Raw genomic sequence first — 13,338 nt, 5'->3', positions numbered from 1 at the left:
ATAAAAACTCCTTAATTTGACTTCTTGATCACGTGGCAAAGAGTTTGTTTCCTTGCTGTCCAGATACAATATTTGGAGGCCCCAGTGAGATCTGTGTCCTCTGGACACATTTGTCTTTGTCACTCCAATGCAGCTGCTGGCCTCCTCGGTCTGACTGCCAGGAATGGAAACCCAGCAGGGTAGGCACCACCTGAGACATTCTAGGGCCCTGGTAGCCTTTTCTGTCTGGCTGACAGTCAGCTGTAAACAACCAGCATGCCCATTCACCTATTTGGAGTCATCAGGAAAGCCTCTGGAGGTGCATACAGCAAATTTGCAATTTGCTCAATTTGTAACCTGTCTGTGGCTAGCCGGTCTGAAACTATTGTGATTGAGGATCAGACATGATTTCACTCACACAATGGACTCTCCAGGGCCAAGATGTTGATGAAGAGTAATTTGGAGTTTATGGCATTTGCAGGAACTGAGTTAAGTCCCACTTCAGGCTTCCTAGAACACATTTGGATTCGCTCTCTCATATGTTTACCCTCTGCTTATTTTGTGGCTTTCATTTATTTTTACAAGCTATCCTAGAGGACATCTCCTGGTTTGGTCCCTCTTCGGGATCTCCTTTCTGCATTCTTCACTAGATAGAGGACCTTTATTTTCAAGGATCCTTCTCTGATTTTTCTCCTGGAAAGATCTTGTTCTTCGCTTTTGCTTTGGTATTCTATCTCTATATTAAAAACCATGAGTGAATAGTGTGTGAAAGAGGAACTCTGGTGCCTGTACCTGAGTGTCTAGTTTGTGGCTCCTCATGGGGCATCCCCTTTCCTTGAACATCAAACTTTGTCTGAAAGCTCTCTGTCCTTTAGTTCTCCAGGGTACACCCAAAAGAGATATTATAGAAAAGTAGCACAAACTTCAGTTCTTGATCCCTGTCATGATCTTAGGAAGCTCATTTGTGCTAATATTGTTTGTAATAATAGGAGAACAACAAAGTGCGGATCAAACTCCTCTTGAGTGTATATTTAAGAATTTCAAACTTGGATTTTCTGATGATTATAGTGTAAAACTGAATAAGGGAAAACTTTGAACCCTTTGTGAAATAGAGTGGCCCTCTTTTGGGGTAGTATGGTCCTTGCAGGGATCCTTGGACCCTAGAGATGCCAGGGCTGTATGGAATATAGTAACTCGGCGACAGGGTCACCCAGACCAGTTCCCCTACATAGATCAGTAGAGCACCCTAGTAGAAAATCCCACTCCCTGGCTGAAAGGCTGCACAATCAGGAATGGTCATCATGTTTTACTAGCAACAGCCACAAAATCAGGAAAGAAGGTCCCTGTCTTACAGACTATTGAGGAGAAATCTTAATGAATTCCTCCCCTCCATACCCTCCTCCTCCATCAGCTCCACCTGCATCAGAGAGCCCAGAGCCACTGTCAAGGCAGATTAGGAGGCAAGAAAAGAAAAAGGAAGCAGAATCCCTCTTACCATTGAGATAAGTCCCTACAGCAGAGGGAGGGGAAAAGAAAGAGCTTTTTCATGTGTATGTCCCTTTCTCCTTTAGTGACTTGTATAATTAGAAGGCTCAGAATCCTCCTTTCTTGGAGAAGCCTCACGCACTAATAGGACTGTTAGAATCTGTATTGTACACACATCATCCCACTTGGGACGATTGTCAGCAGCTTCTTCTTACCTTGTTTACTCCGAAGGAAGGGAAAGAATCAAATCTGAGGTGAGAAAAGCTGCTATGTTAGGAATGAATGGGTCTGAGGAGGATAACTGAGACCACCTAGAGAAGGTGTTTCCTGTTGCCCCGCATAAGTTGGTTCCTAACACCACAGCAGAACGGGAAGCTTTGAATACTTCTCACCAGTTTCTGTTAGCAGGGAACAGGAGAGCTACTAAGAAACTCATGAATTTTGTACTGGCATGCCAGAACATGCTGGGGAGGACCTCTGACCGAATTTAACTTATAGCTACAGCTAAAGTAGAAAATTGTCATGAGCCTCAGCAAATCTAATCCTGCTAGCAAAGGCACAATGTGTTCCTTGTGCATCAGCCCTGCAGATATTGCAAGAAGGCGGTTTATTATCTTAGAACAGTGTGTGCTTGTGTGCTTTTTAAAGATATTGTACAATCATGCTGAAGTAACTGTAACTTCGTGGTCTTTACCTTTAAATACTCCTCTCCCCCCCCCCCCACCCCCCAGAGATCATCGTTGTTCGTTGCGAGAGGCATGGTGGACAGTCCACTGGCCAGTGAATAAAACCCAAGTTGATTGCATTAGTTTTGTGCTCCTGTTCCGGTTTGTTGCGGTTGCACCACACCAAATTTGTCTAAGGTGTCAGAGTTATTCAGGGTCCTCAGGAGACCCCCACAGCTTTCTTATAGAGGTTACAGGAAGCTTACAGAGTGTATACACCTCTAGACTCAGAGGCGCCAGAAAATGCTAGGGCAGTCAACTTAGCCTTTGTATCACAGTCAGCTCCACATATTAGAAGGAAGCTACAAAAATTCGAAGGCTTCCCAGGGATGGTAATTTCCCAACTATTAGAAATAGCTCAGAAAGTTTACAATAATAGAGGCACCTTAAAGGAGAAACAAACTAAGAAAATGACTAAGGTCGTTGTAGCTGTTTTAGGACACCAGAATAAAAAGGAGGAAACCCTGAGTTAAGCAGAAATCAGTGTGCTTACTCTGAAGAAGGACATTGGAGAAAAGACTGTCCAGAAATAAAAGGAAAGTCACAGCAGACCTCAAGATTCCTTAATCTAAAGGAGGACTGATGGGGCCCAGGCTCCATACTTGTTAGCCCCCAGGAGCCCAAGGTAACTTTACAAGTAGGGGGCTACCCAGTAGACTTCCTTACTGACACCAGAACTTCTCAGTCTCTTCTCACTGCCTCCCTTGGACCGCTCTCATGGGAGCAAGTATTCATATTAAGAGACTGTTAGAAGCTGGTATTTTTGTTCCTTGCCAGTCCCAATGGAATATCCCTTTACTTCCTGTTAGGAAGTCAGTTACCAAGGACTATCATCCAGTCCAGGATTTATGGGAAGTAAATAAGCAGGTTGAAGCAATTCACCCCGCTGTGCCTATCCCCTATACTCTCTTGAGCCTGTTGTCGCCAGACTTGAAATTTTACACAGTCTTAGATTTAAAGGATGCTTTCTTCAGTATTCCTCTAGCCCCTGTAAGTCAGCCCACCTTTGCCTTCGAGTGGAGTGACACAGAAGCAGGCATCTTGGAACAACTAACCTGGAACAGATTACCGCAGTGTTTCAAGAATTCACTGACCCTCTTTGACGAGGCACTGCATCAGGATCTGCTTGCCTTCTGCCAGGAACATCTAGACTGCACACTGCTACAGTACGTAGATGATTTGCTTCTAGCTGCAGAAATGGAGGTAAGCTGCCTGACAGCCACTGAGGGTCTTTTACAAACACTGAAGACTCTAGGGTACTGCGTGTCAGCTAAAAAGGCACAACTCTGCACTTTCAAGGTAACCTATGTAGGCTACTACAATGCGGCGGGAAAGAGTACTCTCTCTTCCAGTCATACAGAGGTAATCCTTCGGATCCCAACCCCCACCATCATGGGGCAAGTCCATGAATTTCTTGGAGCAGTTGGATACTGCAGGTTGTGGATCCCTAGGTTGCAGAGACAGCCAAGCCTTTGTACTCTTGCATGGCAGGAACCCAATAATTAATTTGGACAGATAAGGAACAAGAAGCTCTCAAAACGCTCAAAAAGGCCCTCACTATGGCCCCCACCCTGGCTTTACCAGATGTTACAAAGCCTTTTCAGCTCTTTGTTCATGAGAGCAAAGGAATCACGAAAGGGGTCTAGACCCAAGATGGTCCGGCCATGGCGCAGGCCTATTGCTTACCTCTCCAAATGGCTAGACTCAGTATCAGGCTCAGCTCATCGTTCAGCCTTACATTAAATTTGTCCAGAGGTAGGCCATCAACCCAGGAATCCTGATGCCTGACGAGGATAATTGCATCCCCTTCCATGATTGCTCTGAGGTACTAGGCTCTGTTCAAACTGCAAGGCCGGACCTCACTGATAAACCCTTAGCTGGGGTAGAACAGCTAGCTATTCACAGATGGTAGAAGTTTTGTCTTGAATGGGGTTCGACATGCTGGAGCAGCTGTAGTGACTCTTGATAAGGGCATCTGGGCCCAAGGCTTGCCCCACAGGACCTCTGCTCAGCAGAACTTATTGCTCTCCCTCAGGTGTTAAGGTAGGCCAAGGGAAAGAAGGTCAACATTTATACTGACAGTAGGTATGCTTTTGCTACTACTCATTTTTACTTGTGGTCGCTGGTTTAAAATAAAGACTCCTGAATTTGGCTTCTTGATCATGTGGCAAAGAGTTTGTTTCCTCGCTGTCCAGATACAATAATTTAAAATGTAAAACTCTATTTAAAGGTTGAAGTCTCTGATTCTAAAGTCATTATTACTGGGTCTCTCCCTCTCTCTTTCTCCCTCTCTTGGTCTCAGTCTTTTAGTCTCTCTCCTTTCTAATCTTTTAGAGAACCGTGTAGGTTTTAGAGATTAATGTGTTTTGGTTTTTTGTGTGTGGTTTGGTTTAATAATTGAAAACCCTTTGATTCCAGTAACCTCTCCCCACTAACTAAATAGCTCTTCCTTCTCCCAGGCATCCCAGTAACTTTGCATGTGTTCTTGCGTTCTGAAATGATACACATCAGAAGCAAACTCACTTCAGAAAAAATACCTGAGTCCAAGATTGAAACTGTGTGAGACAGATGGGTTGCTTTTCATACTTCAGGTTGAAATTGACTCGTCTTAAATCTTCTGACTTTCTGAATAGAATAAAAAAGAAACATACAGGAATTCCCCTTTATTCTCCCAGTCCCTAATTCCAGGAAATGTACCAACTTTTTGTTATGTTGAAAGCAGTAAAATCTTCGATTAAGTGGGGTTTTTTGTTTTTTGTTTTTTTTTTGTATTTTTCTGAAGTTGGAAATGGGGAGGCAGTCAGACAGACTCCTGCATGCGCCTGACCGGGATCCACCTGGCATGCCCACTAAGGGGTGATGCTCTGCCCATCTGGGGTGTTGCTCTGTTGCAACCAGAGCCATTCTAGCACCTGAGGCAGAGGCCACCACGGAGTCATCCTCAGTTCCCATGCCAACTATGCTCCAATGGAGCCTTAGCTACGAGAGGGGAAGAGAGAGACAGAGAGGAAGGAGAGAGGAAGGGGTAGAGAAGCAGATTGGCGCCTCTCCTGTGTGCCCTGGCCGGACATCAAACCCGGGACTCCAGCACACCAGGCTGACACTCTACCAGGGCTTGGATTAAGTATTTTATTACCAATGCAGTTACTAAAGTTTTTACCTCATATGTGTGTAAGGAATAGGGATTGTAGATGCAAATTATTCAAATAAGGTTTTGTACATGAATGGTTGTTTAAAATTATAGTGAGAGTGGGAAATTCAGAATCTAAAGTTTTTTATTAAAATAAATACAATTCTCATTTTAAAACATGTAAGGGACAGCATCGGCTTAGGAACAGTAGTGACTGTTTGCCGTGACATCCTCCTGAACCCATCTGTATATATATATCTTTAATTCTCTTTCATTTATTTAATTCCATACCTTTTCCCACTTGAGGACCCCATAATAGACTTTTCATGGCTGGACCGCGACAATAGATTAATAGCACTAGCTTAGACTTCTCTCCTGAAATCTGGACTCCTGGATCCAACAACAGTCTACTCTAAATCCACACTTGGGTACATAAAGGCACATCAAGTCAGTATCAACAAAAGTGAACTTTAGACCTTCCTTTCCCAACACTCTACACTCTTTCAGATCTGTTAATGGCTTGTCTAATCTTCCAGTTTTTTTCTTTGTTTGTATTTTTTAATGCCAAAGCCCTGGCTTATTTTTAGTGTAATTTTTGTCTTTCACTCTACACATGTTCAATCAGGTGACCTTTTGCCTTCAACTCTGGTCTAAGCCAGCATCATCCCTAGCCTGGATTACTGTAATACCCTCCTACTTGGTTTTTGTATCACTACTACTTTTGCACAATGGCATTCAGAGGGACCCTATTAAAATGGAAAATTAATTGTGTTACATTACCACTCAAAATCTTTCCCTGGCACTTCCTTCATGCAGAATAAAAAGACAAGTTCTTGTAATGCCCCCAACACCCACTATAATCCAGCCTCCTGTTACTTCTAACATGAACCCCTAAGAGGAAGTATAGGACTGGCCATAAAGCCTGTGTTCTCATAGAGGTGCACCCAAAATTCATGGTTTCAGCTGCTGTCATAGAATGAAGAGCATGGCAGATTGGAGAAAGCCAGACAGTGGGTCTGCTGTTTTCTTACTGATGGCTGGGTGAAAAGTCATCACTACGTGCCTGGGACCATCACTGCACCAGGCCCCCCAGGATTTCCGTGCATCAGGCTGGACCATGTTCGCCATATTCATCAGTAAAAGAAAGGACAAATAAATATTGTTTTATCCATCGTATCAGGCTCAAAAAAGGCAAAGCAGTATTAAGTAGGGGTATGTAGAGATGTAATAAAATACAAAGACATCATGGGAATGATCTAGAAAAATCTTAGGATAATGATTTCCTCTAGGGGAGGAAAACAAAGAAAGGAGGAATATGTGATCAGAGGACAATACAAGAGATGTCACTCTATTCGTAATGTATTATTGCACAAACTGAGCAGTGGGTACGTAAGTGACTGATATGCAATTCATAGTGCTGTTTCATAAGGAAACTCCATAGGACATTGTTTTTCTAAGCGCTAGGAAGGCTCTCTTTGAGCCCAGTGTGGCTTTCCTTCTTCCATTTCCCTCCACAGAACACTGTTTTCTATGGCGCTACCACCGCCCACTGTTTTCTAGGTCCAGTGTGACTGGCAGAGCCTGGGCAATCTATCACACACCCTGAAGCTAAGAGGAATGATCTCCAAACACAACTACATGTAAGCAATTCCCTTTAATAAAGAAGAGAGAGGAAAAGTCTGGCAGAGACAAATAAAAGACATTCACCTCAGGAAACTATAAATATAAAACCTTCTGAGAATAATCCTGATTCTCTTGATCATTTAGGCCTTTTCTTCCTGAGAGAATGAAGGTGTAAATTTGCAATGAAGGCAGAACAACTTGTATTTCTGAAGGTCTTTGAGCCCCATAACACTTATTCTTCCTTTTTTATTTTGTCTTTTTTTTTTTAATTTTTTTTTTTTTAATTTTTCTGAAGCTGGAAATAGGGAGAGACAGTCAGACAGACTCCTGCATGCGCCCCACTGGGATCCACCAGGCACGCCCACCATGGGGCGACGCTCTGCCCACCAGGGGGCGATGCTCTGCCCATCCTGGGTGTCGCCATGTTGTGACCAGAGCCACTCTAGCGCCTGAGGCAGAGGCCACAGAGCCATCCCCAGCGCCCGGGCCATCTTTGCTCCAATGGAGCCTTGGCTGCGGGAGGGGAAGAGAGAGACAGAGAGGAAGGCGCGGCGGAGGGGTAGAGAAGCAAATGGGCGCTTGTCCTGTGTGCCCTGGCCGGGAATCGAACCCGAGTCCTCCGCACGCTAGGCCGACGCTCTACCGCTGAGCCAACCGCCAGGGCTCCTTTTTTATTTTGTCTTAAACTTTTTATTCTCTTGTTAATGGTTGGCAGGCAGCTAGATGTTGATAGGAAAAGGAAATAAAGGTACTGGGAACATTAAAGTTTAATAGAACTAGAAATCCTGCTTCAGTAGGAAACTATAGCATTCCATTTACTAGGAAGCTATAGCATTTACAATCCCAGACCTCCACTCCCAGGAGATTGCCCCACTAAAGAGATGAATACTTCCTCTCTCCTGGAGGGATGAAGAACAGGTTTCTCCATATCCCCAGGGTACAACCAGTCCATACCCAGACTATGAGGAGAAGTGCTTCTGTGCTTCGTCTTTCAGACATGAGCAGTGGAAGCCAAGATGGTGGCCACAGAGGCCTGTCAGTCTAACCTAGAAGAATCTGATTGGTTAGTGGGAGAACCCAATGCAAGCCTGGAATATTTTAAAGAAACTGGTTGGTTGTATTAAAAAAATGTTAATTTTTCCCGACCCAAAAAAATAAACTCAAGCAGAACAGAGATCCGGCCCTTCTCTCTCTGCTTTCTCTCACCTGGAATGCACGTTCACCTTGTTTGCTCTCAGGTGATGGGCTGGCAGCTGCTTGTGGCCAGGGAGCTGTGCAGTCTCCTAAGTACAGGTTTTGAGCAGTGCTTAGACTGGACTGAACTTTGATATGGGCTAAATAAACCATGGCACAGAATATTTAGACTTTGGTCTTTATACTGGGCTTAATGAAGACAAGACTAGACTTTTTCCTTGGCGGGATAGACAGAGATGAGACACTGGAAACCAGTGGGCAGCCAGCCTCCTATTTGAACCTGAATAAATTTCACTGTGAAAACTTAATCTTCTCCAGATGTGTGTTCTGTAAAATGCTTTTTCTATGACTCCATAAAAGAAGGAGGCTGAGCGCTGGAACTGGGGCCCAGTGGGTGAGAACTGGTCCTGAGACCGGACTGTGGAGCGCTGGTGCAGGGGCTGGACGGTGGAGCGCTGGCCCAGGGGCTGGCTGGTGGAGCGCTGGCGCAGGGGCTGGATGGTGGAGCGCTGGCGCAGGGGCTGGACGGTGGAGCGCTGGTGCAGGGGCTGGACGGTGGAGCGCTGGTCCAGGGGCTGGATGGTGGAGCGCTGGTGCAGGGGCTGGATGGTGGAGCGCTGGTCCAGGGGCTGGATGGTGGAGTGCTGGTCCAGGGGCTGGCTGGTGGAGCGCTGGTGCAGGGGCTGGATGGTGGAGCGCTGGTGCAGGGGCTGGCTGGTGGAGCGCTGGCCCAGGGGCTGGATGGTGGAGGGCTGGTGCAGGGGCTGGCCGGTGGAGCGCTGGCCCAGGGGCTGGATGGTGGAGCGCTGGTGCAGGGGCTGGCTGGTGGAGCGCTGGTGCAGGGGCTGGTTGGTGGAGCGCTGGTCCAGGGGCTGGACGGTGGAGCGCTGGTCCAGGGGCTGGACGGTGAAGCGCTGGTCCAGGGGCTGGTTGGTGGAGCGCTGGTGCAGGGGCTGGACGGTGGAGCGCTGGTCCAGGGGCTGGACGGTGGAGCGCTGGTCCAGGGGCTGGACGGTGGAGCGCTGGCGCAGGGGCTGGACGGTGGAGCGCTGGTCCTGAGACTGGATGGTGGAGCGCTGGTCCTGAGACTGGATGGTGGAGCGCTGGTCCAGGGGCTGGATGGTGGAGCGCTGGTCCTGAGACTGGATGGTGGAGCGCTGGTCCAGGGGCTGGACGGTGGAGCGCTGGTGCAGGGGCTGGATGGTGGAGCGCTGGTCCTGAGACTGGATGGTGGAGCGCTGGTCCAGGGGCTGGACGGTGGAGCGCTGGTGCAGGGGCTGGACGGTGGAGCGCTGGTGCAGGGGCTGGATGGTGGAGCGCTGGTCCAGGGGCTGGACGGTGGAGCGCTGGTGCAGGGGCTGGATGGTGGAGCGCTGGTGCAGGGGCTGGATGGTGGAGCGCTGGTCCAGGGGCTGGATGGTGGAGCGCTGGTCCAGGGGCTGGATGGTGGAGCGCTGGTCCAGGGGCTGGATGGTTGAGTGCTGTCCCGGGACGCTGGGCCGAAGGTTAGAGACCCAGCCCCAGACACTGGGCCGGATGGGGGAGACCCGGCCCTGGTTGGTGGAGCTCTGGACTGGAATACAAGTGGACACACCCCCTCCTAGAGTGCTGGCAGAGTGCACCTCCCCCCTCCCCCCTCCCCCCCATAACTGAGCTGAGGGAAGGATGATGGGAAAACAGCAAGCACAGGTGCTTTTGGGGGCAGGGCAGTTCTTCTTCTTCCGCTCCTGGTTTCTAGCAGGAGATATGTCCCCATTACCTGATCATAGGGCTAATCACTCAGCGCCTTCTGTATCTCACCGCGATGGAAGCCAATGCAGTTCATCTCTGGAAGCCAATGCGGTTCATCTCCTGTACAAGTTGGGGATCCAGGCCACCCCCCCCCCCCCCAGGGGAACGTCACCATATGTCTTTATGTAGTCTTTTTGAGTATTTACCCACGGATCGTTTTTAAGCTCGTGGAGGGCTGCTGACCTATCTTTGGGGTTGAGAGCCATTGAATTTTTAACAAGGCTTCACATTCCTCTGATAGGAAAGTCGGTATTGCTAACTCCCTGGTTATATTTTCTTTCTTCATTTTGGTTAAATCTTCACCTATAAATGGCAGCTGTCCCCTCGCCATCTGGTACAATATAACACCGAGGATCCAGACATCCAGTTTCCGGCCCTCATCACTTCGGTCAAGCAGCATCTCGGGCGCCATGTAGCACACAGTCCCACAGTAAGCTGTCAGTTCTTCCCCTTTCACCTCCCTCACTAACCCAAAGTCTGTTACCTTCACTTTCCCATCTTCATCCACCAGGACGTTCTCTGGTTTTGGGTCCCTGTGGATCACACCGTGCCAGTGACGGTACTGGAGCGCTGAAATGAGCTGCCCAAAGATGCGCCGCGCTTCCGCCTCCGTTCTCTGGCCTCTGTCGTCTAAGTCGTCCAGCACATTCCGCCGCTGACATGCCTCGTAATGATGAACAATTCAGAGTCGGCGACAGTCACTTCTAGTAGCTTCATTACATGGATAGTTTAAAACCTTGAGGAAGTCAATCTCTCTGAATGCGTGAGGGCAATACCTTGTACCTCAAATTTTCCCTGCAACAAACATGCCTGTAGGGACATGCCGGGCCAGCTATACAGTGGCGAAGCCCCCGTGGCCAGGGTAATTTCCCACGCTGCACCTCTTCCACCTAGGGGTGACTGTACTAAAGAGTCATCAGCCATGGTGACTTGGTCTAAACAATAGAAACAACTTAACTAAACAAATAAAAACACAAAGGGGTATGTTCTAAAATAATCCATACGTCGAATCCAAGTTGTCCAAGCCAAGTCAGAGTCCAAAGAGAATAGTCCTAGTACAGAATCCAAGTCAAAAATCCAGTTTAACCAAGTCAAAGTCTAAAAACGAAATTCCAAAGAGAATAGTCCGAGTCACAATAGAAATCCAAAGTTTAATACAACCACGTCTAAAACCTCAGGTCACTGTAATGCTTCCTGGGCCATAACAGACAATATCCTCAGTCCAGCCTGGGTCTTACACAGGTTAGTTTGTAATTCCATCACAACGATGTCTCATGAGGTCAGGGACAATCATGGACCAGCATGGCTCAGGATAAACCACAGTGGTTTTCTCCCTTTTGTACCTCATGACCCTTTTTTTGAAGAAAATAAATAAAAGGATGCCAAAAGAGCTTTCTGTTTATGTGGAATAGTAAAGATTGATACTGACTTTATTAGAAATAAAATCTAAGATGCAAGAAGTTAAATAAAATGAGTAAAAGTGAAAGTCTGGCCCTCACCTGTGGGGCAGTGAGGACAGTTGTTCCAGCCCAAAGACATCATTCAGTTCCAATGAGGAGTTGCCATTTCAGGCTTGGAATTGTCCATCCCGAGGTCGCAAGCTCTCATTTTGTGGCACTGGTTCAGGCCCAGTCAGGGCACGTATGGGAAGCAATCAATGGCACAACGCAGCGGAACAATGAGTTCATGACATCGTGTTCCCATTGTCTGGCACAGTGAGTGGCAACACAGTAAGTATTGAATAAATATTTCTTCTTGGTATTAATAGAAGAGTTTGGAAGAAGAAGAGAAAATACAGCCACCTATTTTTTTAATTAAAGTGATTCAGAAGAAATCTTAACACACATCCCCGTTCTGTCCTCACTCAGCTTTTGGGGCAGATACGCTAGGAAAGAGCAGGGCTGAAGCCTGGGTTTGCAGGCCTGTGCACACTTGCAGAGGCTGAGGGACGGCCAGCTGATTAGAGCCTCTCTGTGAGCATTGAAGATGACCGTTCCCTCCAGCACTTGCCAAAGGATGCAGTGAATTCGGACCTGCAGTGAGGCTACGAGGTATTTTTACACTTTGAATATCCATTTCCAGATTACACAAAGGACTTCTCAGGTGACCTTGAATAGGCCATGTAAGTCAACTTCCATGTCACTTAAAGAACCATGTCTGTGGAGAAAAGTGATGATGAGGCTGGTTCATGTACATTTGTGCAAACACTCCAAAACCTCTGGATAAAAAGATATTTATTCCTGCCTTCCTGCTTGGTTTTGATATGCATCCCAGCGGATGTGTTTCCGAAGTGCCTGACGCTCCTTACTCATCTGTTCACACCTTCAGAGTGAGGACATGGAGTCAATAAGAGTTTAATAACTATGTCGGGCAGAGGGTGGATACTGGACATATTAGGGGATCACTTTGTAAAATATCTGAATGTCTAAACACTATGCTGTACATTGGGAACTAACACAAAATAATATTGAGTGTAAACAGTAATTGAAAGGAATTTTTAGTTGTGTTTTAATGAAGGAGGCACTGGAAAACTGATCGGGAGCTCTGTGCCAGTTTGTGTGCATGTTTGTCACAGAGACACAGGCTGCTGACTGATGGTCTTCACTGTAGGATTCTTTGACCTGGCTCTTTGAGGGATGCCAACCTGGTGATTATTGTAGGTCATTTCTCCAAATACAATGGTGCCAATCACTTGCTTCAGAGACAACACTTGAATCTCTTGTCTGGAAGATATGCAGTGTTGGCTAATGTTGTTGGAGACCAATGGGAGAAGGGCCCCAGGCATCTTCTTGTTCAGTGTAGAGACATTCACTTAATCCTTCAGTTGCTCAGTTTGCCTGGGGTCCTATAGAGTTTCTTTGATTTAATCTCTAAATCCTCTGTTGGGTTGAAGAACAGAATCTATGATTTTTTTTTTAATAAATAAATTTTATTTTAATGGGGTGACATCAATAAATCAGGGTACATACATTCAAAGAAAACATTTCCAGGTTATCTTGTCATTTAGTTCTGTTGCATACCCATCACCTGAAGAGAGATCGTCCTCTGCCACCCTCCATCCAGTTCTCTCTGTACCCCTCCCCCTCCCTCTCTCCCTCTTTCCCTCCCCCCACCCCCCGTAACCACCCCACTCCTGTCCATGCCTCTTAGTCTCGCTTTTATGTCCCACCAATGTATGGAATCCTGCAGTTCCTGTTTTTTTCTGATTCACTTATTTCACCCCGCACAATGCTACCAAGACTCCACCATTCCGCTGTAAGTGATCCGATGTCATCATTTCTCCTAGCTGAATAGTGTACCATGGTGTATACGTGCCCCATCTTCTTCATCCAGTCCTCTATTATTTTTTTTTACAGTGATTAAAAGCCTTTAAGAAAACTCTTGGCCAATACAGCAAGCATCCATAAAAGA

This window comes from Saccopteryx leptura, chromosome 3 (genome assembly GCF_036850995.1).
Source record: "Saccopteryx leptura isolate mSacLep1 chromosome 3, mSacLep1_pri_phased_curated, whole genome shotgun sequence".
Taxonomy (NCBI): Eukaryota; Metazoa; Chordata; class Mammalia; order Chiroptera; family Emballonuridae; genus Saccopteryx; species Saccopteryx leptura.
Note: the sequence above shows the minus strand (reverse complement) of the source record.